Source organism: Protopterus annectens, chromosome 12.part0, assembly GCF_019279795.1.
Source record: "Protopterus annectens isolate FY-2018-M chromosome 12.part0, PAN1.0, whole genome shotgun sequence".
In the NCBI taxonomy this organism is placed as follows: domain Eukaryota; kingdom Metazoa; phylum Chordata; order Ceratodontiformes; family Protopteridae; genus Protopterus; species Protopterus annectens.
Window position 1 is genome coordinate 911,478,518 of NC_056746.1, and position 27,291 is coordinate 911,505,808.

The 27,291-nt window shown below is 36.3% G+C and overlaps 1 protein-coding gene across 1 annotated transcript in view; it reads right to left on the minus strand.

Annotated features, from left to right (window-relative positions):
• LOC122817360 (opsin-5-like) overlaps positions 1 to 27,291 on the minus strand; it is a 356,813-nt gene that overhangs the window by 86,295 nt on the left and 243,227 nt on the right. The gene's annotated exons all lie outside the window — the stretch shown is intronic.

Consider the following 27,291-nt stretch of genomic DNA (forward strand, 5'->3'; position numbering starts at 1 on the left):
CAGCTGCAAAATTTAGGTGGACTTATATCTGCCTTAAATGTCACAGTAAAACTCTTATATCACCAAGTTTGTTTTGGGGGGAGGGGGGCACAGCTATTTAGGCATAGGTATGAGAATGCAGAAGTATCTGGTAGTTCCCAGAGACAACCAGTGGTTTGCAGCAGGAAGGCTTGCAGTAAGTGAGAGGGGAGGTGCAGATGGACATCTGCAGTAGAGCACATTGGTGGAAGCACATGTCCATATCATACATTAATATCACTATGTGCCAGGTCACAAGGGGAATACTGGGGTAGTATATTAAAAAAATCAAATATATGAAATGTATCATAAAAATCTATCTCTTTAGCTGGCTCTGGTGGCACAAAGACATAAAGCCATAACTGCAGCCCAGCTGACTCGGTTTTGAATAACAGCCTGAACACATGATTGAGCTGGCACAGAAGGATGGGCATCCTAGGGGAGGGGGAGGTAGAACTGGGCAAGCACTGCCACAGTCCTTTGGAGCACAGGTGATTATGGAAATGTGTGGCCTGCATGGAGGCTAACGTTAGTCTCATCAAGTCACTGCCTGATGGTGGCCTATAGTGCAGGGTTTCAGAAGTATGAATTTACATGGGGAAGACATCATGAGTTTCTGCAGTGCACAGATCACATTTCCCACTTGGTAGTGGTGAGATTAGTCCATGACAAACTCCCTCATTGCCAGGATTCCAGCAAGAGTATAATGAACTGTCAGTACCTGTATGACAGCTCCATTTGCAGACCTCTCTCCTAATCCCAGGTGAAATTTCCAGGTAAGGGAATGAATGGGCTAAGTGCAACTGGGAGTGTGGGGTGGTGGTGGTGGTGGCACCTGATAGTTGGTAGACATGGAGTCCACAAAAAAAATCACATAAAATAAATCTCATTAGAAAATATTTGATTATTAGTGTTTTCTCCTGCAATCCAGTTATACTGAGTATTATTGAATCTTGGCTTAGACCACATCTTAATGATTCTGTGAGTCCACCTCCAGGTCATAACATACTTAGATATGAGAGCACAAGGGACAAGGCATCATTGATTCTGATTTCATAGTGTTCTTTTCACACAACAACTTCCAAACACAACACAGAGGCATTCACTCCTTGTTCATAGGTTCATAGATTAGTACTAGGCTAACTGCCCTTGTGGGCCATTTTAAGCCTACCCATATGAGAATCAAACCTTGCATCTTGTGTCTGTAAGGTATGCACCTTACCCATTATGCCAGCCACCATCCATCAAAGTGAACTTTTGTTAAAAGTCTGGTCATTTACTGTATTCATATGCCATCTGTCTCTGATTATGCTGCTGATGCTCTCTTATCGTTGACTAACTAAATGTAAACTGGTGGTTTTGGAAGGTTTTAACATTGACTGGAAAACTTTCATAGGTTCACAGGTTGTTACTAGGCTAACAAACACTTGAGCCCTTACAGTCTTAGCCATGAACCCCAAACCCATTTGAATCCTGAGTATCTTGGGCATCTGAATTGAGGGGGAGGCTTGTTAGTAGGGAGGTAACTAATGGATTTGTGTGGACGGGTATTAATTATTTTAATAGTTTGGGCCTAACATCCTCAAACTCACATACCTTTTCTCTGGAATCTGGTGCTGTACAACTGTAATATGGTGGCACTCATTTCTTCTGATTTACATACCCATTTTTTGTCCATGTCTGCAGGCTTACATAGCTCATCATATGTACCACGAGGACAAATAGAGGCCCTAACAGAAAGAATTCCCATGACTGGGAGATTTTCTTACCTCCTAACAACATTTTCTACATCTGGTGTAAAGTCTGACACAGTTAGTGGCTGTCTCTATTTCTGCTCTCTGGTCACACAACAAAGTTACAAGAATGCATCACAATAACCTGAGTAGAAACTCAAATGGACTCCAACACTTTTTTTTTTCCTTATCAGCTTAGAAGCACGTCAACTAGCCTCCTTTCTGCTACATTGACCTCCTGACTCTGATCTGGTTGGTTGAACATCTTAACACTACCTTAATATTTAACAAGAGGAGGTCCACCTTTCATAACAGCAGGACTAATGCTGCAGATGATAGGATCACTTTGCAAATAAAACTTTCTCAGACTGCTTAGCACTGTCTCCCTACTCCATAACACAATATGATGCCTAGTCTCTCCAGACTGTTTTGTTGTACTTCAGCTTTGGCACTGAAGTTGAATATTTTCTGTTGAGATTTCTTTTTAAAAATGAGTATTAATCATATCTTTAAAAACATTTTTTTAGATTTTGCAACTTTTAATGTTTCTCTCAGGAATTTTTCTTATTCTTTTGGACCTAGGCCCAGCCCTTCAACATATCATATTCTGCAGGTATACCTATGGGGGGAAGATTCCTCCCACTGACAGGTGCACACAGTGCTTTTTGAGGGCATCCATAACTCTTGCAAATGTTCCATTTCGAGGACTTTGTAAATTTGGAGTGTGCTGCTTAGTGCTGCAAGTAAAATCTCAGCTACCGCAATATCAGTGTTGAGGAGAATGCAAAATTTGATACTCTTCAGGTGTTATATTCCCTACCTCCTTCATTTTGTAATTTATTTTGCATACTATCAAATTCATAACTAATGCAAAAAGTATACAACTCATTGGACATCCCTGTCTTACACCACTCTTCATATGCACCTCTTGGATTAACCAGCCATTTACAAGTAAGTATTTCACTTTATTATTACTATATGCTGACATACTGTACATAATTTCCTAACTTTTCACTTATATTATATGCGTTCATTATTACCCATAAGATTTCATGTCTAATTGTATCAAATACCTCATTAAGGACTCCTATCATGATTTATGTTTCTTCTTTTCTATTCATATCATCCACAATTTCTCTGTCATTAATAAATCTTGACAATCCTTCCCCTTTATACTACATATACTGTCTTCCATAATATTTTCCATTTTAGTATCAAATCTCTTTTGTATTTCTTTCATATAAGTGTTATAATCATTATTCAGTATTATTGGTCTCCAGTTTTTAATTGTCTTCTATCTTCCTTCTTCCACTTGAATTTAAGTATTCTTCTACATAATTCTTTATACATAAAGCCTTCATTTAGCCATTCATTAAACATTTTTATACACACACACACACACACACACACACACACACACATATATATATATATATATATATATATATATATATTTTTTTTTTTTTGACAGTCCCTTAAATTTTTATACATTTCATACCCTATTCATTCTGGTTCTGTAGCTGAATCTATATTTACTTGTTCTAATACTTTATCTAGCTTGTGTAAAGAAATCTCCTTTTCCAAGTCCTTGTTCTCTTTTTCTGTTAACTTTATTACTTTCCGTGTTTTTTTACTACCTTCTTGTTTTCTTAAAACTTTTCTTGTACATATTGTACTACACTATTTATAATCTCTACCTGAAATCTTTATATTTTTATTTTAATTTTTTTTTATATTTCATTACACTACTGTAGAACAGAGCATGTGTACTGTGTCTTTAAGAAGAGTATCAAGGACTGAACGTGTATATATAAATAGCAAGCATGTGCTATACTCAGTATCATTTTGAAAGTGCAGCCAGAGAGTGAGCATGTGAGAATGAATGTTGAATATAAGTTACCTAAGTTAAAGTTAATAAGCTACCATCATGATGTTTGTACATAAAAAAGCTGCTTGAACAGAACCCACAAAGACTCGTCTATTACATTCTAACTAGATGAGGGACATGGGATCAGAATCAGGATTCCAGAGATTGATATTCAGAGCCACGAGGTGCAGAGATAACAGTGAAGGTAAACTAAGAGAAATGAGCATGAAAAAGAGCCAGGAAAGAACCAAAGGCAATGAAAACGTGCACGGACAGTTTATTTTATCAAAGAGGTAAAATGGAGCATTACAAGAGCACAAACCAAATTATTATACAAGTGAGAGGCACAAAAGGTTTATTAATTAAACAAAATGTTTAAGATTAAGATATTTGATAAAACGATTATCAGTAAAGCAAAATGAGTGTGCTTAAAGCAAAACAGGCATGTTTGGAGTAAAATGAGCACAAGAAAAGTACAATGGACATGGAAAGTGATTAAATGAGTAAAATTAATCTGATAAAGGTAAAAAAGGGCACATTAAGTATAAATAAAGCAAGAGCACTGCATGTTTTTTCAGCAAAGTGCTGTGTTTTGGCATAACTACAACTTTGTATTGTGTCAAGGGTATAACTAGAGTTATTCGAAGTATCTCAAAGTGTGTAAAATTGCTTACAGTGTGTGCTTATTACTCTGCATGTATTCTGAAGAGTTATTTGTGTGGAAAATGCAACTATTTCTTAAAGTACAGTCAAAGTACAGCCATTTCAAAAAGTTTCTTGTGCTGGGTGTGTCTATTTGCAAAGTGCCACCATTACAAAGTGTTTCTTGCATGATATATAATTATCTCGCAAAGTACCGCCATTTTGGAGAAGTTTCACTGTACCATGTACTGTTTATTTTTCGCAAAGTGCAGTTACTTAAAAATGTTTCTTACTCTGAGCTTCTTCTGCCCAGTTCATTTGCACAGTGCAGTTGTTTGAAATGTTTCTTACACTGATAAGAGGTGATTTCTTGCAGTACAGCATTTCTGAGAGTATTACAGTGCCCAAGAGATTTATTTCGTGAAGTTCAGTTATTCAGAGGCTTGTTGTGCCATTGGGCAAAGTTACAAATACTGGCATACATTTCTGGCATATGTTTATATGCGTGTATGTTTGTGCATACAGTATTTGCAAAACCCTTCACTGTTATGTGTTAATATGGCAGATGGATTTTGAAAGCCCTCACCACTTTTATTTGATCAGAATATTGCAGAGAATTGGAGAATATTTGAGCAAGAGTATGATATTTTTAAACAAGCAGCTTATTCTGACAAAGATACATGCACTAGGGCATTCATTTTGTTAAACCTAGCTGGGTCAGAGGCCATTGAAAGAGAGAGTTCATTTGTATATTCACCAGCAGTATATGAGGGAAAAGTTACAGGCTGAATCAAGGGAAGACCCTGAGTGTTTGAAGCACAAATTCAGGGAAATTTGCAACCCCCAGGCAAATATTACATTAGAGAGGCATTTGTTTTACAGAAGAGATCAGAAACCAGGGGAAACTTTTGCAGCTTACATTACTGACCTGAGAAACAAAGCTAAAATGTGTCGGTCTGATGACTTAAAAGATGAATTAATAAAGGACAGCATTATGTGTGGTATTAATAGTGCTGCTGTGAGAAAGATTTTACTTCATGACTGTGACCTAACATTCAGTAAAGCCATTGAGATTTGTCAAATCCATGAAGTTACAGAAAGACACACAAATGTGCTTGCAAGTGACAAGAACATGGTTTCAGCAGGCTTCAGAGCAAATGTAAACAGCAATGAAATAAAAGAATCCAACCACAAGAGAAGGCGAATAATAGTGATAATAGTGTTCAATTCATTAATAACAAAAATACATTTCCGTGTGGTAGTTGCTCCCAATGTCCCCACATTTTTAGAGATCCTCACATTAGATTAAAGAATGGGTTAAACAGTTTTGTTAGATTTTGCAAAGGTAACTGCAGAACTAAAATGCTTGTCTATTTAGCTGTCTGTGTTGGTTGTCCTGCATTCTATGTAGGAAAAACCAAGAGAGCATTTAGAGACAGAATATATGAACACCTGTATGACATCAGGACAGGCAAGGACAGTAGTGCACTGTTTAAACATTCAGAGGTTTGTGTTTCCTTTTCTGGTTTTAAGTTTGGCATTATTGAAGTTGTCAGGAATAATGCCAGGGGGGGGTGATTGTAAAAATATTTTATTAAATAAAGAATTGAAGTGGCAACTTAGGTTGAGAGCCAATATTCAACCTGGTCTTAATGAATATGTCAGTATCAAACCAGTCCTGCTAGCTAAAGCTGCTAAGGTTTGAAACTGTTTATTTCAGTTATGATTTACTTTTATTTATGTTTCTTTTTTGTTTCTGTTTTACATTTATCAGACATAATTTTACTTTTAATATATATTTATACATGGTTTTTGTGCATATTGTAACGTTTCTTTAAAAGTTTAATTGGATGATTTACGAGTTATTATATAAGTCTTTTGTAGCACCTGTGTTATTATGTATCTGATGAAGTCTTATTTAGACAAAAGCGCTTGTACATAAAGCTTTTTCGCCTTATCTTGTGGTTGGATTCTTTTATTTCAAATGTAAACAGCATGCAAAATGTGGCAAACAGAAGCAGGCCTAAGCACATGGCAGCCACAGCCCCTGTGGTTCACCAGGGAAACCATTTCCAGCAATTTCTGAGAAAGGACCATGTTTAGTGCAGTACAAGTGTGAGTCAGCAAAACCCAAATCCAGCTTTATTGTTAACTATCACAATTGTGGTGCCAATCAGTCTAAAAGAGAAAAATGCTTAGCATTTGGTCAGCAATGCCAGAAGTGTAAAAAATGGAACTATTTTCAAAAGTTTTGCAAATCAAGTAAGCCTCACGGTTATAAAGAAGGGTCACTCAAAAAAGCAAGTTGATCATATAGAGAGCTGCACTTCTACTTTCTATGTAGAGGGTGTATCAGTAATTAGTGAACAGGTTAATTCAGTGAATTTGATGGCAAAGAACAAAGTGTTTTGTACTGTCCAGATCAATGGTAAATCCACCGAGCTCAAAGTGGGCACTGGTTCAAAATGTAATGTTATATCAGCAGACACATTTGCTAAGGTGAGAACTAATGAACAACTCAATGTGGCTAGTAGTGCAAAACTTCCTGCTTATGGAGGTGAAGAAATTCAAACCGAAGGCTCAGTAGTACTTTCATGTTATTTGGCTAAGAAGTGATACAGCTTGTTATTCTATGTAGTTTGAAGACCTGTACAGTCATTATTCAGTCTCAGAGACAGTTTGAGAATGAATCTGCTTTCTTTTACCAAAGAAGTTCATAATATAAGCGCATATCCTAGTTCAAATTTTTCTGAAGCCATTTTCTCAGAGTATGCTGATGTTTTTGATGATAATTTTGGCAAACGTCCATTTGTGTACTCTGTGAAGTTAGACCCAGAGGTCAGTCCAGTAGTCCAGCCAGCAAGAAAAGTTCCAATAGCTATGCAGGATAAACTCAAAGCTCAGTTGGATAAAATGGTGCAGCAATGTGTAATTTGTCCAGTTACAGAACCGACTGAATGAGTGTTGTCTATGGTACCAGCCCACAAGAAAGGCTCAGAAGAAATCAGAATATGTATTGACCCAAGAGATTTGAGCAAAGCATTAAAAAGACTGCATCATCCAATGCGTACAGGCAAAGAGGTCACAGTCCTAATACTGAATGCCACTATTTTCTGTCTTGGATGCACAAAGTTCATTTTGGGAAGTGATGCTTGATTGCAAGTCCTCATTACTGACCACTTTTAATACCCCTTCTGGCAGATATAGATTCCTGAGGATGCCATTTAGAATAAATTCTGCAAGTAAAGTCTTTCTGCCTGCAACGGAGCAAATTTTTTTCAGGTTATCCTTCTGCTATAATAGTAGATGATTTATTGGTTAGAGGCAATGGTATAGCAGAGCATGACAGAAACCTTAAGAAAGTTCTAGACAGAGCACGTGAAGTCAACTTAAAGCTCAATCATCTAAAGTCCAAATTCAGACTACCAGAAGTTACATATGTAGGTCATTTATTTACCAACACTGGCTTAAGACCAGACCCGTATAAGCAAGCAACTATTCTTGAAATGTTAGTACCTGATAATATTCAAGCTCTACAATGTTTCCTTGGCATGGTCAACTATTTAGGCAAGTTCATACCAGACATCCGCAAGTTGACAGCACTTTTAAGAGGAGTAACATGCAAAATGTTACATGGTCTTAGCTGGAACATTACCAGAAGGCATTTGAAGACCTTAAAAAGAAAATTGCTACTCCACCTACATTAAGATGGTATGATGTCAATAAATCAGTCACTCCTTCCTCTGATGCTTCACAATTTGGTCTTGGCACAGTTATTCTTCAGGAAGGCAGACTAGTAGCCTATACATCTAGAACACTTACCCAAACAGTATGCTCAAATTGAGAAAGAACTTTTGGTGATAGTATTTGCATGTTCAAAGTTTCATGATTATATCTATGGTCAAGCTATTCATAGGTTCATAGGTGTGTACTAGACTAATGGCCCTGGAGCCTTTACAAGCCTAGCCCATAGAAGTGCCCTGGTATTGTGCTGCCCGATGTTAGTTCCCAGTGTCTCTATCAAGTAGAGCCACTGGAGTGATTCCTGGGGTGAACTTTCTATTACCCATCTGCTCATGAAGATTTCATTTGAAGAGGGAGAGGGAGGTGCTCTGCTTGACATGTATGGGAAGTCTATTCCAGAGCATGGGCAGTCTCTGAGTGAGGAACCTGTCCCTCCAGCATGTTCTGTTGATTGTGGTAATGAGGTTGAGGTCTCTGGAGGGTGTGGTGTGGAAAGATTGGGATTTCTTTAATGTAGCATCTTTAACATAGCTGGGTCAGACATGACTTTGTAGTTCAGGCAAAGATTACCTCTAAGTAGGCGATAGGAGACAGAGAATAGCTGGAGTCTTTTGAGTCTGTCCGTGAGACAGATTGAAACTGATCACCATCCTGTTGCTACTATTCTAAAGAAGCCTATACATTCAGCTCCAGTGAGATTACAAAGAATGATGCTAAAATTGCAAAAATATAACTTCAAAATGGTCTATACAAAAGGCGAGCTTCTTTATCTGGCTGATAGCTTATCCAGATCACCAAGAAATACAACAGCACAGCTTGACGCAGAGAATTTTGATTTTGACATAATGTCAGTGAGTAATTTTTCTACCACAAGACTTGATGACCTGAGGGATCATAGAAAGACTGATCCAATTTTGCAAAAGCTCAACCATTACATTAATGTTGGATGGCCGTCGAAGCAATCGTGTACCACCGGAAGCGCAAACGTATTTTCCTTACAAAGATGATATCTTGATGGAAGATGGCATTATTTTCAAAGGTTCTAAAATTGTTGTTCCTGTTTCCTTACAACATGAATATATCCAGATTTTGCATTGTGGTCACCCAGGTTCCAAATCTACCAAAAGAAGGGTGAGAGAACTAGTATTTTGGCCTTCACTAGTGAAAGACATTAATAAAGTACTTTCTTCTTGTTCAGTATGCAGTAGTACTAAACTGCATTTCAAAGAGAACCACTTCAGCTAACTCAAGTTCCAGAACTACCTTTGTCAACAGTAGCCACTGACATATTTGAGTGAAACAATCAGCATTACTCAGTATTGGTAGACTCTTATTCAAACTGGTTTGAGATTAATTTACGACCTAATCTAACATCCACTACTGTTATTAGCAAGTTGAAACATCATTTCTCAGTCCATGGTAGTCAACACAAAGTTATTTCTGACAATGGTACTCAATTTACTAGTCATTTCTTTCAGAAATTTGCAAGAGAATGGGACTTTGTACATGTTACTAGCAGTCCAGAATATCCACAGTCCGGTGGACTAGCTGAACATGCAGTGCAGAGTGCAAAGCAATTACTTGAAAGGTCAAAGTGTGGTAATACTGATGTCTTTTTGAATTTGCTTAATCTTAGAAACATACCCCATGACAATATACTTGGCTCACCTGGTTAGAGACTTCTATCTAGGCAAACCAGAATAACATGCCTATCAGTTCCAGTTTATTGAGGCCTAAAGGTAAGAACAACAGAACCATCAGAGCCCCATTATTCAGGAAGCATTCTATCCAGAAGTCCAGTTATGATAAATGAGCAGATTTCTTCATCCATTGAAAAAAGGAGAGACAGTGAGGATACAAACAGTGAAAGGTTGTGACTGGATTGGTCATGTAACAGGTATATGTACTGAGCCGAGATCCTACTTCGTAGACTCTGAGAGTGTGGAGTACAGGAGAAATCACAGATATCTTCTTCCTGTACCAGAATCATTATCACAGCATTGTTCTAATTGTTGACCTCAGAGCAATCCAGACAATGTTACTATTCCAGAACGTCTTACCTTCTACTTCCATTACTGATGATGTTCCCGATATTTCTAAGGTTGAACATTCAGCAGTGACAGTTCCATTTGCTAAGTCTAATTCTCAGTTTTATGTCACATGATTTGGTTGTACTTCCAGACCTAGTGTGAAATACACAGCGACCTGGACATAACTGTATATATGTACCTAGCTCTGTATAATTGCATGACAAAGAGCTATTTGTATTGTTTGCATGTCAACTGATGTTCTCAGCATTGCATGGTTCATTTCTCAAAGGGAGGATGTAGAACAGATTGTGTGTGCTGTGTCTTTAAGAAGCATATCAAGGACTGAACATGTATATATAAATAGCAGGCATGTGCTATACTCAGTGCCATTTTGAAAGTGCAGCCAGAGAGAGAGCATGTGAGAATGAATGCAGTTAGTTATATATAAGTTACATAAGTTAAAGTTAATAAGCTACAATTGTGATGTGTTTGTACATAATAAAGCTGCTTGAACAGAACCCACAAAGACTTTTCTATTGCATCCTGACTAGACGAGTGAAAACTACCATCTTCCTTTAAAATCTGCCTAAGTAACTCGATATTTCTTCTCTTTTTCTTTGTAAAAATATTGCTTAAATAACAATTTTTGTATTTTTTCTTGATTTCTTTCATATAATACTTTTACTTTGTCAAAGTACTTTCTATCATTATCTTCTAAATCTTCTAATGTATCCTTATATGTTCTTTTACATTTTTCTGTCTCTGCTTTTCTCCCATCATATTGTCATTGTAAAAACATTTTTTATATTTTTCCTTAAATATCATCCACCATTCAGATCAATTTTTATAAAATGTTCTCATAATAATATGATCTTTCCATAACTGTATTGTTAATCTCTTTCATTCTTCATTCCATGCTTTCTCATTTATCCTTTTTATTCCATTGCATATTTTTATATATTGTTTCCTTTATCTCTAGTTATATTGCAAGATGATCAGAAAATTCAGTTTCAAACTAGCACCCGTTCTCCAATAACTAAAGTTTCTGATACTATAAAATAATCTATTTCAGTTCTAGACATATGCCTTTTGTAAGTCCATGAAGTTTTGTCCCAAAGTTTTAACTTGCTACATCTTATAACTTCTAACATTTTTCTTATATATCTTTGTTTCGTTTTATGCTTGCCTCTTAAATCACAATTAAAGTCTCCTGTTATTTTAATATTCATATTTATCACTACATATTCTAAAATCTGATAACATAAGCTTTCTCTTTCTTTACAATTAGTATACACATACAATGTTATAATTCTATATACTTATTCTTTCCATTTTAAATCTAAAATGGTTAATCTTCCAAGTTTTGCTAAAGTTACATTTAACGTCATTACTGTATTTCTATAGAATATGACTATTCCAGAACATCTCTTATTTCCCAAATTCCAGATGATCTTTCTTCCCCATAGTTTCTCTGTTTGTAATCTTTCTTCATGTGTTAAAAATCTTGTTTCTTCTAATACAATTATAACTACATCAGATGTATTGCACCACTCCAAAATCCCTATTCGTCTTACTATATTCTTAATACTATTCACATTTCCAGAAAGCAATCTCCTTAGATTTATGGTTTCATAGGTTCATAACTAATAATTAGGCTGGCTGCCTTAATAGGCCATTCTATGCCTCGCCAAGTCCCCTCCCAAAGGTGAGAATCACATACTGTACCTTGTATCTGTGAGTCAAATACCTTAACCATTATATCAATCCTCAACCGTTAGCTGTAGATATTCTTTTTCATCCATTTCCTTTCTTTTTTTTTCTTTTGTTCTTCTCTCTTTAAATTTTATTTTTTTGTATTTTACCCTTTTACCAATAGAATTCTTTCTTCCTTTTATTGTCTCCCAATTTATGTCTTCACTTATTTCATAGCCTTCTTCTATGTCCTCTTTATTATTTTTTCATCTATTTTTTGCTTCTACTACTTTTAAAAGTTATTCTCTTTCTTCATTTTCTTCTCTTTCTTTTCCTTTTTCACCTTTTTTATCATGTCCCATTTCCCCACAAATATAATATTGTCTTTTTTCACAGTTACTTATCAAATGTCCTTTTCCACAAAAAACAAACATGTCTTGGGTTGTCCCTAGTATTTTATGACACCCCTATTCCCCTCCATATTTATCATGCTTGGTATATGTATAATTTTTTCTCTTTCTATTTTTAACACAATATTACAATCCCAACCCCCAGTCCATAAACCTGTTTTTATGTAAACTTTTGCAATGTCCAGTGCTTCTTTACATAAGGTTTTGAAATATCCTTTCATAGTTTCTCCTTCCACCTCTGTTCAAAATTATACATGAATTTTCTTTTTTGCTTCCCTGTTAAATGCTTTTTATCACATAAAAAAAAAAATCAATGGATTACAGTCTTTCCTATTATCAAAGAAAATTTTCCATGGAAAAAACAGTCTCAAAAATAATGTCACAAAATGTCTCTGTTAATAAGAATAAATGCTCTTGCCTCATGTGGTTTTACACCCAAAGGAGCTATTAGGTACTAGGTATTAGGAACTATTTATACTTGTCAATTTCTTTGCCTTCTCTGCATATATTTTCTTTTCCATCTCACCACTTGTTCTTCAGGATTGTCTCTGCATCCTTCTTATGTATTTTCTCCATAATGTCTCCTCAGGAAATGTCTCTCATTTTCTGGCTCACTCTGCATCACCATTTCTTTAAGTAAAGCATCCCATGACTCTCCAGTCTGGAGGATTATAATTATACATCTATCATTTGCTGACTCATCTCTATCAAAAAGATTTCTTTGAAACATTCATGCATGCATTCTCTGGTCTCAAAATGGGCTTTCTCCTCCATTTCTCTCACCACTCTATTATCTCCTTCTCTCTTCATCTGCATCCCTGTTTCTCCAGGTCACTTCTGTAGTTGGAATGGAAACAGGAAGTACACATGCAAAATGGGTCCCACTTGCAATAACAAAGACTAGGGGAAGTTCCCCACTGACCTAGCCAAATTTTCCCTACTAGTATAAATACTACATTGGGTCTGTCCTGAAAAGAGGTTACTAACCTAGTGGGACTAACCCAGTCAAGAAAAGCTAAATAAATGCATAAATAAATAAATAAATAAATAGAAATCCCACTGGAGGCATTCAGCATTTTCTGTGTTTTCCATTAACCTACTTGGGAAGGCCATCGCAAAAGACATATGGATACAAATTATCATGTCCTGAGGTTAATCCCATTTCACCCCCCCCAAAGCCACACCCTCTATCCTTAGCAATTATTATACCCTTTCAGAGGAAAGTGGCAGAAACTGAGATAAAGAACCTTATCCAGAAGAGAACTGTTTAGTGGGTCCCAGTAAGTGTAATAGGGCCCAGATATTTTTGAGAAACGTTTTTGTTCCAAAAATAACAAAGAACCTAAGACCCATTCTATATCTGAGCATTCTAAATACATTCATCAACAAACAGCCATTTGATCTTAATGTAAATGATTCTGCCTTTCCTGACTAAGAGAGTCTGGATGTGCAACCCATACATCTAAGATAATTACCTGTATATCAGAATTGCTAAAGAGTGGAGAAGGTTCCTAAACCTATGTATAGGAGTCAGTAATTAACTTCTTGGACTCATTGCAGCCCCTAGGATGCTTGCAAAATATATGGCCATGGTTGCAGTTCACCAGACAGAGATTGCAAGGGGCAAAGACATTCCTTTATTTTGATTAATGGCTATTAATTGGATTATTAAGGGAGGACTCTTTACTTCTCATGTTCCAGTCTCTGACCATAACAGTAAATGCTGCAAAGCCACAGCAGGCACTTATTTTCAGAAGTTGCGTGATATACTCACATTTGAGTTAGTCTGCACCAAGACAAGATGTCTACTATTCAAAACACAACAGTGAGCCTAATTTTTCAGTTATCCTTAGGCCTAGCTCATCTTTGTCTAAAAGTATTAGAAATGATATTGGCAACAATATTTTTAGTCCCTCATACAAGGTTTTATATGAGAGTTGTATGATGCACCCTCTAATCTCAACACAGCTAGATTTGGACCCACTAAATCATCAGTTCAGAATATTGAAAGCTTGCAGGTCTCATCCTCTTTGGTGTTTGCACAAACCTATTATTTATCCCTGTAACCCATTCCATTTCCCCATTCCCTTTAAAATAATTGTAATGGATAACTTGGTTCAGGAGTGGAGAGCAATTTTCAGGAACAGATGGTCCAAAGCATGTGGTCACAAGATGAGACAAATCTGCCCATCAATATTACAGTGATGTGGGAGATACTTCTTTCAACACATGCCTTACGATGGCATATTTCATCTGGTGCTGTTACCAATGATATAGACAGTTTGGAAATGGTACTTAAATAGGCAGAGTGAATCCCCCCTTATCCATTTGTCAAGAAGGTATACAACTGCAGGAATTGACTATAGTATCAAGTTGTTTTCTGGCAGCCACCAGCATCCAAGTACAAATCATCTTTTTAGGCTTAGGCATTGTTGCATGAAGAATATTCTGTTGCTTGGGGGAGCCCTTTTTCACATCATTTACCTAGGTTAGTTAGAAAGTTTTGGCCCATAGTGATGCAAGATGAATCTACTAAAGGCTCATTTTCTGAGCATATATTTTTTTCATATAAGAGGTGCATGAATTTGAAACAGTTATTGAATAGGAAGCTAGACAAAATAGATGGACAGGTGGGGTGTCATCCCTGTTGTAGGTGTAAGGTATGCTCTAAAGTTAGGAATTTACATGGTTGCAGCATTAATGAGAGAATTTATAAGACTACATAGAGGTTATCTTATCAATCGAGTGGAGTTGTTTATATCTTGGATTGTGACTTTTCACCTAAGAAATGGTATATTGGGCAAACTAAGAGACAAGTTAAAAAACGCATTTTGGAGCATATGGGGGGCATCAGACATAAGATAGTCCAGTGGCACATCATTTTTCTTCAGATCATGCAGGCTCAGATTCTTCTTTATTCTTCAGTGTGTTGGCTATGCCTTTAAATCAACATGGGGAAAGTGACTATAGAAAACTGTTAGCCTTGGAAACCAAGTTCATCATTAATTACAACACATTATTTCCTTCAGGTCTTAACCTGGAGGTGAATATCAATATGTGAAATTGATGTTGATAAAGTAAATCAGTTCTCACAGGGGTTTGTCCGACTTGAAGCATGTAATTAAATATATAATTATTTACTAAATTTAAATTATAGTCAGTATAAAGAATGCAAGGCTGGGAAACGAGTCAACAAGAACTTTTAATGGTTTAAAGTCACTTTAAATGGAAAGGGTTTGTGCAATGTGTATAATTGGTTAAAATCATGTGATTTAATATAAATAATGTGCTGTTGGTGTAACAATTTATCCCTTGAAGGCTTTTTAGCCGAGGTACCAGGTGACACCAATAAAGTTGTTCTGCACTTTACTTTTGAGAGTCTTTTTTTTTGTGTGTGTTTTGTATTTATTCGTGGTGTGAGTTTCCATCTTTGTTTTGATTGGGCAGTTAGGATGTTCATTGGAGTCTCATCAGGAGTAGCTGGTTTCGGCCAAGGAGGGGAAGGTGATCATGCTTCATTGCTGGATATGTGGAGATTGAGGGAAGAGAGATGTGCAGCAGATGACTTGTGGTCCTTTGGTGCTGGAAACATACAATCTGCCAAGTTTGAGAGACTGGAAAGGTTGTTGGCAAAATAAGTGACTTTGTTTTATGATACAAAATTGTTAGATAAATATCTAACAACTAAATTGACTCCTCGTGGTCTTAGGGTTGATCAACTTCCGGCTTTTGAATTTGCGGAAGATGAATCAGACCTGTTAGAGGAGTAGAAGATAGCGTCACTTGCTTGTACCATGGCTTGGTTAAAGATTTTGGTCAACCGTAATGGTACAGCACAAGAGAAGTTGCAGGTGGAAATTTTGGGTCTGCAAGAGAAGTTAATGAGAAGTGTTTCAGGTGACTGTTTTGCTGACAAGATGAAAACCATTAGGGGTCGAGTATCCAGGATAGTAGTTGAGGTAATTTCAAGAAAGAAGCATAAGCTGGAGCGTGATTCTAAAGACTATGAAAATAATTTGGTTTTTACTTGGCAGAGGAAGCCCAGAAGGGTCAGGAATGTTAATCAACGGGTTGGAGTGAATGCTCGTGTAACTTGAGACTCATCCATTTAATTGGGGGAAACAGCCTCCAGCAGCAGGAAAAGTGTCTCATTTGAGGATTTAAATGAATAAAGCAATGAAGCCACACAGACCCAGTGGAACAGTCCCCAGCAAACGCGAGGGAGAGGCCAGAAGTGGCAAAGGAACAATGGAGGTACCGGGCTGAACAGCTGGAGAAGGAGAAGATAAATGTTAATGTGAACTTTGAGCCGGCAAAGTTTTGGGCAGAAGGAGTTGGGCCCATACAACATGACGAACTTGGACATTTTGATATCATTAACCTATCCAGGTTTGAGATTACCGATAATGTTAAATGCTTGTTAAATAAGGGTATAAAATTTGTACCCACTCATTTTCCCAACCTAACGGATATATTGCTTAAAGTTGGATGGTTTTGTAGAAAACTGAATTTAGCCATGTTTTTTAGACATGAAAATTACTCAGGTTAGTAATGTAAATGAGTTTCAATGGAAGAGTTTTGTGGGGGAAATGGATAATTATGATTCTGATGATTCATTATTGAACCTCTCTGTGTATGAAAACATGTTTACAGATGTTAATAATGTAGAGATGTGTTTACGAGATGTGTCTGAGGAATTTTATGTCCAGGACATGTCGGACTTGATGGACAATAATAGAAGTATTGAGGATGGAGGGGAAATGTTTGTTACTGGATATGGAAAGTTAACGGTTCTGCCTGTCAAGCCATTTTGTTCCTCCTAAAAATACTGTTGCTATTAATTTGTTGGAAAAGATCTTATGTAAAGAAATTGAACGTGAATATAAGAATTGTTTAAAAAAAGAAAAAAATGTATAATTTAACTAAAGAGGAATGGGACACATTGCAAGTATTGCGAAATAACGATGAGAACCTGGTTTTCATTCAGGCAGATATAGGAGGGAACTGGGTAATTTTTTCTAGAGAAAAATACAACAAAATGGCATTTGAATTGTTAAATGATGGGGATGTTTATACAAAATTGGAACAGGATCCCAGTGTGGAGTTTCATGCAAGTTTATTAGAAATTTTAGAAAGAGGGGAAAGGCTAGGCTTTTTTGAAGCCAAGGACATTAAAAAAAATGTTCATCAAAAATCCCAAAAAAGCTAGTTTTTTTACGATCTCCAAGGTCCATAAAAATTTAAGGAACCCCCCAGGGAGGCCTATGATCTCTGGAGTAGGGGGTTACCTACAAAATGTAGGGATTTATTTTGGATGAACAGCTTAAAAAGTTTAGTCTTAAAGTACCTTCATACATTAAAAATAGTCAAGATTATTGTAAATTGGTGGGGGGAATGCAATATGAAACCGATTTTTATTGGGCTTGTGTAGACGTAAAAGCTTTATATACCAGTATCAGTCATAGAGTGGGTTTGGAAGCTATAGCAAAAATGTTGGGGGAAGAACCTAGAACATATTATATTTTGCAGCTGCTTGAGTTCTGCCTGACACACAATTTTTTTGAGTTTAATGAGGAGCTGTTTTTTCATAAGGGAGGCACCGCTATGGGTGCCTCATTTTCTCCTTCGTATGCAGTAATTTTCATAAATTTTTTTGAACAGAAATTCATGTAAAATAAATGTTTTTTCAAGAACAAGGTCATGGTCTATAGGAGATATATAGATAACCTGATTTTTGTGTGTCATGGGGAAATGACAGAATTTGAAACTTACATGGTTGAACTGGAAAGAAATGATTTTGGTATTTCTTTTACATACAAAACCAATAGAAAGGTAATGCAGTTCTTGAATTTAGAGTTATATGTGAGTCACGATAAGGTGGTGCAATTCAGACCTTATCATAAAAAAACTGCAGCCAATAACTTTTTATTAGCCTCAAGTATGCATCCCCCCACTTGTTGAATTCTTCGCCTTATGGGGAGTATAAACGTAATTTTGGTAATACATCGGACAAGAGAAGGACAGGTCAAGAATTTTCAAAAGGAAGAAATAGGTAATCTTGTAGAGGTTATTCCCCAGAGTTGTTGGCAAGGATAGAGAATAGGGTTTTAGGAGTCTGACAAAGAGGTGGCAAAGGAGTAAGAAGGAAACATAAAGAGCAATCTTCAGCTGTAGGTACAAGGAAAATGTATTTTGTTAGTAAATTTTCTCCTTTTTCACATCATTTAGCTAGGTTATTTAGAAAAGTTTGGTCCATAGTGATGCAAGATGAATCTACTAAAGGCTTATTTTCTGAGCATATAATTTTTTCATATAAGAGGTGCATGAATTTGAAACAGTTATTGAATAATAAGCATGACAAAATAGATGAACAGGTGGGGTGTCATCCCTGTCGAAAGTGTAAGGTATGCTCTAAAGTTAGAAATTTACATGGCTGCAGCATTAATAAGAGAATTTATAAGGCTACACAGAGGTTTTCTTGTCAATCAATTTATAAGGCCAAAACCTTATGAAATAGAGCCAAACAGTGTCAAGTCCACAAATTAAAGCCAAAAATAAACACTGCAACGGCAGGGATCCACACCACGAAAATCTTTATTTAAACAATTGTACACGATTGAGCGCTTTCTTCCCTGTTACCAGGGATTTCATCACTGATGAAATCCCTGGTAGCAGGGAAGAAAGCGCTTAATCATCACTGATGAAATCCCTGGTAGCAGGGAAGAAAGCGCTCAATTGTGTACAATTGTTTAAATAAAGATTTTCGTGGTGTGGATCCCTGCCATTGCAGTGTTTATTTTTGGCTTTAATTTATAAGGCTACACAGAGGTTTTCTTGTCAATCAATTTATAAGGCTACATAGAGGTTTTCTTGTCAATCGAGTGGAGTTATTTATATCTTGGGTTGTGACTGTTCACCTAACAAATGGTATATTTTTACAAAGTAAGAGATAAGTTAAAAAATGCATTTTGGGCATATGGGGGACATCAGACATAGGAGATTAGATAGTCCAGTGGCACATAATTTCTGTTTAAATCATGCAGGCTCAGATTCTTCTTTATTCTTCAGTGTGTTGGCTATGCCTTTAGATCAACATGGGGAAGCTCACTATAGAAAACTGTTAGCCTTGGAAACCAAGTTCATCATTAATTACAACACATTATTTCCTTCAGGTCTTAACCTGGAGGTGAATATCAATATGTGAAATTGATGTTGATAAAGTAAATCAGTTCTCACAGGGGTTTGTCCGACTTGAAGCATGTAATTAAATATATAATTATTTACTAAATTTAAATTATAGTCAGTATAAAAAATGCAAGGCTGGGAAACGAGTTAACAAGAACTTTTAATGGTTCAAAGTCACTTTAAACGGAAAGGGTTTGTGCAATGTGTATAATTGGTTAACATCATGTGATTTAATATAAATAATGTGCTGTTGGTGTAACAATTTATCCCTTGAAGGCTTTTTAGCCGAGGTACCAGGAGACACTAGTAAAGTTTTACTGCACTTTACTTTTGAGAGTCTTCATTTTTTTGTCTCTTTTTGCTTTGACAAGTTTTGTTTCCGGTGCTGTGGCCTCATCTTCTAGAGAAGCCCCCCTGTCTGAAGCTCTGGAAAAAAAAACTCTTGTCTCACTAATTTGGCTGACCTCATTGGAATATTTGTGCACTGAAGTTAACCAATTGGTTTCTTAACTTCCTGTGTGGTGTGCTTCTGCTTGAATCTGCTTGCCTTACTTCACCAGTTTGTTTCGTTTGGCGTGCTTATAACTTCCTGTGATGGTCAGAGAAACAGCTTACTGTCTTAGAGTTATCTATATCCTTACCACTATCCAGAAACCAAACATAAGGAAAACATATAAATGCAATTAGGCTAGGTATGTTGTTTGGTCTACTATACAGGGTTTTGATCCCTTTTCAGTTTCTGATCTCAGACAGTTCATGTTTTTTTTAATTTCTCCAAATCTTTTGGATTTCTAATATCATGATGGGAATGGATCCCATTCCTAAGTCAAAGTATGACAAAAGTTCATGAAATTAGTATTGTTTCAAACTGTGATGTCAGCCAGAAGTGCTCTTCTCAGTACCCAAAATGTGCCCAATAATGACTCCTTCTGCAATTCGTACAGGGTTACATGTGTTGGTAACATATCTAAATATGCTTGTAGAGTCTTTTTTATAAGACCTGTTGCTTCTACTACTACTGGAACTGTCTGAGTATTTTTTGTCCACATTGCTCTCCTTTCTGTCTGCAAATCCTGATATTTTATGACTTTGTATCTCTCTGTACGCAAGACAAAGTAGTCACTGGGTATGGCGATTTCAATGATCAATGCTACTTTTGTCTTCTTTTCATGGACCACTATATCTGGTTTTCAGGTCATTATTACATTGTTGAACATTTACATGTTCGAACGTCATATGGTCGACACCATATGATCGAACATGTAAATGTTCAAACATTTCAAAGGAGATCTCCATACAGTGTGGAAATGGAAGTTTTCCATTGTCTGCACTGTAGTGTAATCTCAGAGTTGGTATATTTAAAGAGCGGGGGGGGGGTGCGGGTGCAGGGAGGTCTTGTCCCCCTGCTTAACCTTTCAGGTAGGTTTCTTCTGTTTTTTTGTTTTTTTTTTTGATTTTTGAACTTTTAAGAGTCCGAACATATGGTGTTCGAACTTTCAAATGTTTGATAATCTAATATAGACCCCTGGTTTTCTAGTATCTGTCTTTTGAAACTATTGATAATGGGTAATCCCATGTGATGTAGACATCATCATTTTCTGTAATGCTTTGTGGCTCATGTTTCCAGTGTTTTTCAGCCACTTCAAAATCATAATGTTTGCACAGTCCCCAGTGCAACAGTCTTGCCACATTATTATGCCTTTCAGTATACGGTCCTTCTGCCATTAGTATGTCATAATCAGCAACAAGGTGTGTGACTGTTTCCAATTCTATTTTACAAAATCTACATTTGTCTGTTTCTCCCACATGTTCAATGGACTTTGTAAACCAACATGTACATAGCCCACTATCTTGGGCCACTAATATTAACCTTTATTCTCTTGGTTTGAATCCACCTCTCCATAACCATTCCTGTATTCGATCCAGATCAACATGAGGCTCTTCCAGAAGTTTTCTATAACTGCAACTATATTTATGCATTTGCCACATTTCTTGCCTTCTCATCTGATCCTTACCCTTCTATTCTTTCGTTTGTTTTTTTGGCACATTCAGTTGCTGCCTGTTTTTTATCTCCTTCTGGTTTGATTTCCATTCCTGCTTGATGCTGATATGCCTCTGCTAGATTAAGCAGGGAAGTCATCTTAGATTTATTCTCCCCATGTTTCAAAACTTTCACTATGTTTGCATCTTGTAAGGTCCCACGATTGCAGATTTATACATGTAATCCGTTTGAAGGAGGTCCATACCTCCTTCAGAATGGGGAATATATAATCTTGGTATGCATTGATTTTTATACATCATTTAGTGAGCCATGAAGCATCCTTCTTGTTTTCCTGTCTAATCTATCCAAAATGTTTTGGGGCCAATCAGTCACTCCAAAACTGTAAGTTATGACAGGTAGAGCAAATTGGTTTATAGCTTGAATTTTGTTCCTAGATGTCAATGCTGTTTTCAGGATTAATTTAAGTCTAAATCATTCCTTACAAGTTTTATTTGCATGTGTTCATGTTTTATTGTTGTTCCTTCATCAATTCCCAAATATTTATACACTCCCTCTTGCTCAAGTTCTTTTATATCACATTCTTGTCCTAAACCAATCTTTCTTGATGCTGCAGTTTTCCTGCTTTGAAGGTTGCTTTTGCACATTTATCAAGACCAAATGACATTCTTATATCATCTGAAAAAGTTTTGACAGCTTGCAGTTGTGCTTTCAGTTCCTCATCTGATGAGCTATACAGTTTTAAATCATCTACAAGAAGAAGATGAGAGGTCTTTATACTCTGTTGTTTTCTAGCAGCCAAATTATAGCCATGGCCTAATCTGTTAAGTAGACAGCTTAATGGGTTAAGGGCAAGACAGACTAGCAGCGGTGACAGAGAGTCACCCTGGAATATCCCCCATTGAATTTTTATCCCTGGAATAATAATTTCATGGCTTAATTGCAAAGTGGTCTGCCACTGCTTCATGGTCACTACAATGTAGTCGATCAGTGTAGATTGTATCTTAAACATTTTTAAGCACTCTTTTGTTCATGAATGTGGGATACTATCAAATTTTTTTTGCAGTCAATCCATGCCATTCTTAGATTCTTTCCCTTTTTACAGTTCTCCACTATGATTTTATTTAACAACAAATGATCCTTTGTTCCATATGACTTTCTTTTATTGCCCTTTTGTTCCATCACCATAATTGAGTTTTCTTCTAAATGACTATAAACTCTGTTGGCATCAATTCCAGCATATAGTTTATACGTTGTCAGAAGGCAAGTTATTGGTCTATAATTTTTCGTTTAGCTTGCAAGTTCACCCTTAAGTAGGGAGATTGTTTTTCTTCCTGTTGTTAGCCAGGTTGGTGTCTGTTCGGGGTCCTCATATAAATAGTTCTTACTCATGGCTAAATCTTCATACAAAGATGTTAATACTTTTAACCAGAAGTTAGGCACTGTATCTGGGCCTGGGGTTTTCCAATTAGAGGCTTTCCTTAACTTTGTTTTAGTCTCTCTAGCTGTTACTTCATCCCATTTCATATCATGTACCTTTAAACTTCTTATTCTTTCTTTTACTTCTATCTATTTAGCATCTTTGTTATGTTCCACAGGATCTTCATAAATACTTCTCCAAAATGTATCTGTTTCTTCCTTTTTGGTGGTCTTTCATTTCCTTTTACTTTGTTTCCCAGTTTTCTATAAAACCTTTTTAAGTAATTAATAAATTGCGCTGAGATTTTTAGTTTATTTGCGATAGTGCATGATAGAACCTGATCTTTTCTAATACTGCCCATTGCTTTTATCATGTCTATCTTTCTAAGTATTTTTATTAATCTTTTCCCTCTTCTATACTCCTCCAGCTGTGACACTTGTCTCAATTGCTTTATAGTTTTCTCTATTTGATACTTCCATGATGGTATTCGATTTCTCCCCTTCCTTCCCCTCACTACCCTGTGTTCTTGTGGCAGAAATTTATCAGTTATCAATTTAGCTGCACAGTAATATATCCTGTTTATTTCTGTTATATTGCATGGATCTCTATGGACAGTCAATTACTGTATTCATTTGTTTTATCAAACTTCTAAATTTTTGGTTTTATTGACCTTTTGCAGTCTATTTCTTTCATTGATCTTAATATGTCTATCCATCTCTACCAAATCAAGCAACTCTCTCTTGGCTCATTTTCTTCTAAAATGAAACATTTTTTCCCATTTGCTGCGGGCATTCTATAGAAAGTTCTATAGCATCTTCCTGTGGCACATTCTCTTCAATTTCATACTGTGCCATCTGTTGCACTGTCATATGGCAACTCACTGACCTATCACTCCTCAACACTGACTGTATCAGAGTTTCTACAGTTTCCTGTTCCTTCTCTTGTTGTCCAGCCTCAAGTGAACATTTATACTGGCTTCCTGTGGAAAGCTCCAAGAATATCTTCATATGTCATCTGACCAATTGCTTCCCATTCTACTGGTGTCCCCTTAATTTGGATGTCCATTGCTCTCTCCTGTTGTGGTGGTTTATGAATCAGATTTTCTACATTGAATCCTTCACTTTGCAGTCATTCCATAACCCCAGTTGGTATTTCTTTAACTTTCCCATTACTCCCTACAGTTCTTCTGTATGTCATCTTGAATTTCCGTCAAGGCTTTAATAATAATTACTTGGCATCCTTAAAAGTCTGGAAGGCATTTTTAGAAGACCTCTTGTCAAGAGTTCAGTTTCACCATGGAGTCTGAGTTTTATGCTGCTAAAATTAGAATGAGCCTTGACAGTGGATGTGATGTTTCTAATATGGGAAACTGTATTTTGATGGCAACTACATCAGGCAGGTGAATTTTTGAACTACATATCCTTTGTACAGGCTCTCCCTGTATGATAAATTATACCATAAAAAATATTAACTGTATATAACAACATGATTCTAGTGGAACAAAAAAACAAACAAATGGACAGGAAATTTATTCTCCAAGTGTCTTGGCAGCAAGCCTTCTTGGCAGGATAAAAGATAACTAAAAACAGCAAAATTTATAAGATATCACCACATTACTTATTAATTCCATTGTGAAATCTAACCAATGAAAAACAATGAATTAATAAAAACAGATAATTAATTGCTGTGTAATTGATTGATTAACCATAATTATGGGTATAAAGAAATGTTTTCTAATTACATCCCTGATGAAGACCCCCATGAATGAGTTTATTGTTAAATTTAAGAATGAAGAGAATTATCTTATGTTCATAGGTTAGTACTATGCTAACTGCCCCTTTGTGGGCCATTTTAAACCTAGCCAATTACCCCATGTGAAAATCAAACCCTACACCGTGTGTCTGTAAGGTAAACACCTTACCCATTATGCCAAACACCCTTCAAAGGTTGCATATCCTGTACTAGAACCCAGGACCATCTGTACTCCATTCCTATACTTACACCTGCTGCCACAGTACTAATAAATAGCTACATAGATTTAAGCCTAGCCAATTAACCCACATGAGAATCAAACCCTGCAACTTGTGTCAGTAAGACAAATATCGTAACCATTATGCCACCCTTCGCCTGGTGGCTGTATTGTCTGTTTTAAATTTTTATCCAGTATATGGATAAACTGTATCTTTTCCCAAAACTTAGGCTTTCTTTTTGCTTTAACAACCCTTAGGCCGACTATCATGACATTGCTTATAATGCATAACCACTAACAGAAATTAGTTATAATGTGTTGTCGCATTGTCATGTTAAATGATCTACTGGTCTTCCCTTTATAAAATAATTTATAGGGCAAGAAATACAATAAACAATACCTTCAGAACTGCACTTGTACGTTCCAGCAACTGAAAGCTTAGTACCTTTAATTTTCTCAAAATCAGTAACCAGAATAGACCAAAGAACATCTGTTACAAAGGAGAGAGCCATTGTAAGATAAAGAATGCAGCTGAGACCAGAGATGTCACCTTCTATGGACTGATGTATTACCCATATGTTTGCTATAATAAAAAGGTACTAATTCATTCATTACAAGATCCATCAGTAAAATCTTTCAATACTTCTTTATAATTATGAGGTTTTCTCAGAGATCAGTTTTTGCTAACGCATTCATTATTTAATTTTACTCTACCAATTATCATCTGATGAGGTGTTCAACAAGATGCAGAATAGACAACATTATGTGATCTTTGTTGTAGCTTCTCTTCAAAAACATCCACATTGAAAGACTACATTCATAAAAAATTCATTCCTAGAGCTTCACAACTTCTTTTTGGAGAGAGGCCAACAGATGAGATGGATTACAATAGCATGGGGATAATCTAAAGCTGTGGTTGATCGCCTGAATATCTTTGTCAAAAATACCATATTGTGGATCAAAAAATGATCTCCATAAGATGACAAACATAAATTAAACCAAACCTAAAAGGATTATCAGTAAAAGAAATAAAAGAATTTGCGTTATGGATACCCCTTTCAGATCATTAATAAAATGATAATAATGAGCCACATGGTGTTGATAAAACTAATTATTATAAGTATATTCTTGCTTGAAAATTGACAAATGCCATCACCAAACATGAATAAGCCAGTTTGGGGGGGGGGTACCCATAGCCATATACTTTAATTGATGAAAAATCTGTTCATCAAACAAGAAAAATGCAATGGCATAGTGGATAGTGATGTCACCTCATAGCAGGAGGTACTCCAGTTTGATTCTCAGCTGAGGTTCCTTCTGTGCAGTCTGCATGTCCTCCTTTTCTTTTTGCGGATTTTCTCTGGGTGTTCTGCTTTTATCTCATACTCCAAAGACATGCAGTAGGTGAATTGGACACTCTAAACTGGTGTGTGTGCAATATGGAAGAACAACTACAGCAGGGCTAGTCACCTGGTGGTGTAAACAATGGCTCTACAGGATTTACATTGTTGAAGTGACACCCTGACTCCATGTGAAAAAATGGAAAAAGGAGGTGCGGATGGATGGCTGTGCACTAAGAAACCCAAATATTCCATGCCATGTTCATGCTTCATACCTGTGTGTGAAATATTAATATCCAAAGTAATCTAAAACAACTTTCTCCTAAGTAACTTTGGAGGTAAGAAATCAGATATATCCCTAATATAAGACTCATGGTTGACCACAGGTTTCATCAAATACTTGCTAATCACACAGAGAACCAATGCCAGAAACTGAATATCTACTTAGAGGGGGAAAACACATTTGTGTACCCTAGGAAGACAGAAACAGAACAACAGAAACAAGCCAAACCAGCACTAGGAAAATACAATTATATCAATATCTTTCTCAAGAAAATAACCTAATGTAACACCTAATAAGAAATGATGAAAGGCCTTAACTGCAGCATGACACTCAGTCCTATCCTAGACTTAGTATAACTGTTCCCATCATCCAAGTGGTCTCTAAGCACATTTTTAATATTAATTAGAATTCAGGGCCACAGGTTTCATACATTTGTTAGTCTGCTTGAATATCACTTGTGTATTATTTCTTAATTAATTAATTCCCTTCCATTGTGTTTATTACATTTTTTATTACTCTATTTTTTCAAAGATCCCATACTTCAGATTGAACAAATTGTGAAAAGGTTTTAATTCTATCATTAGAAAAATTAGGATAATGATCACTGTTAATATTATCCAGACATAAAAGATCAACAACACAGCATTTATTAGTATTTGCTTCCTTATCTGTACAAGAGGAAAATGAAAGTCCATGCTGTCTATAGAAATAATATCATTATCCAATTTAATTGCATTGTGACTGAGACCTGGGAAGTCACCTTCAGCAAGCTCTTCAATTAAATGCACTTTTCTAACTAGTTTAAAATACTTTATATGCATTCATTGTGAAAGTACTGTCAGATATATACTTGTGTGAGTGCATATATGTGTGTGTTTGTGTGTGTGTGTGTGTGTGTGTGTGTGTGTGTGTGTGTGTGTGTGTGTGTGTGTGTGTGCGGGTGTGTGTGTGTGTGTGTG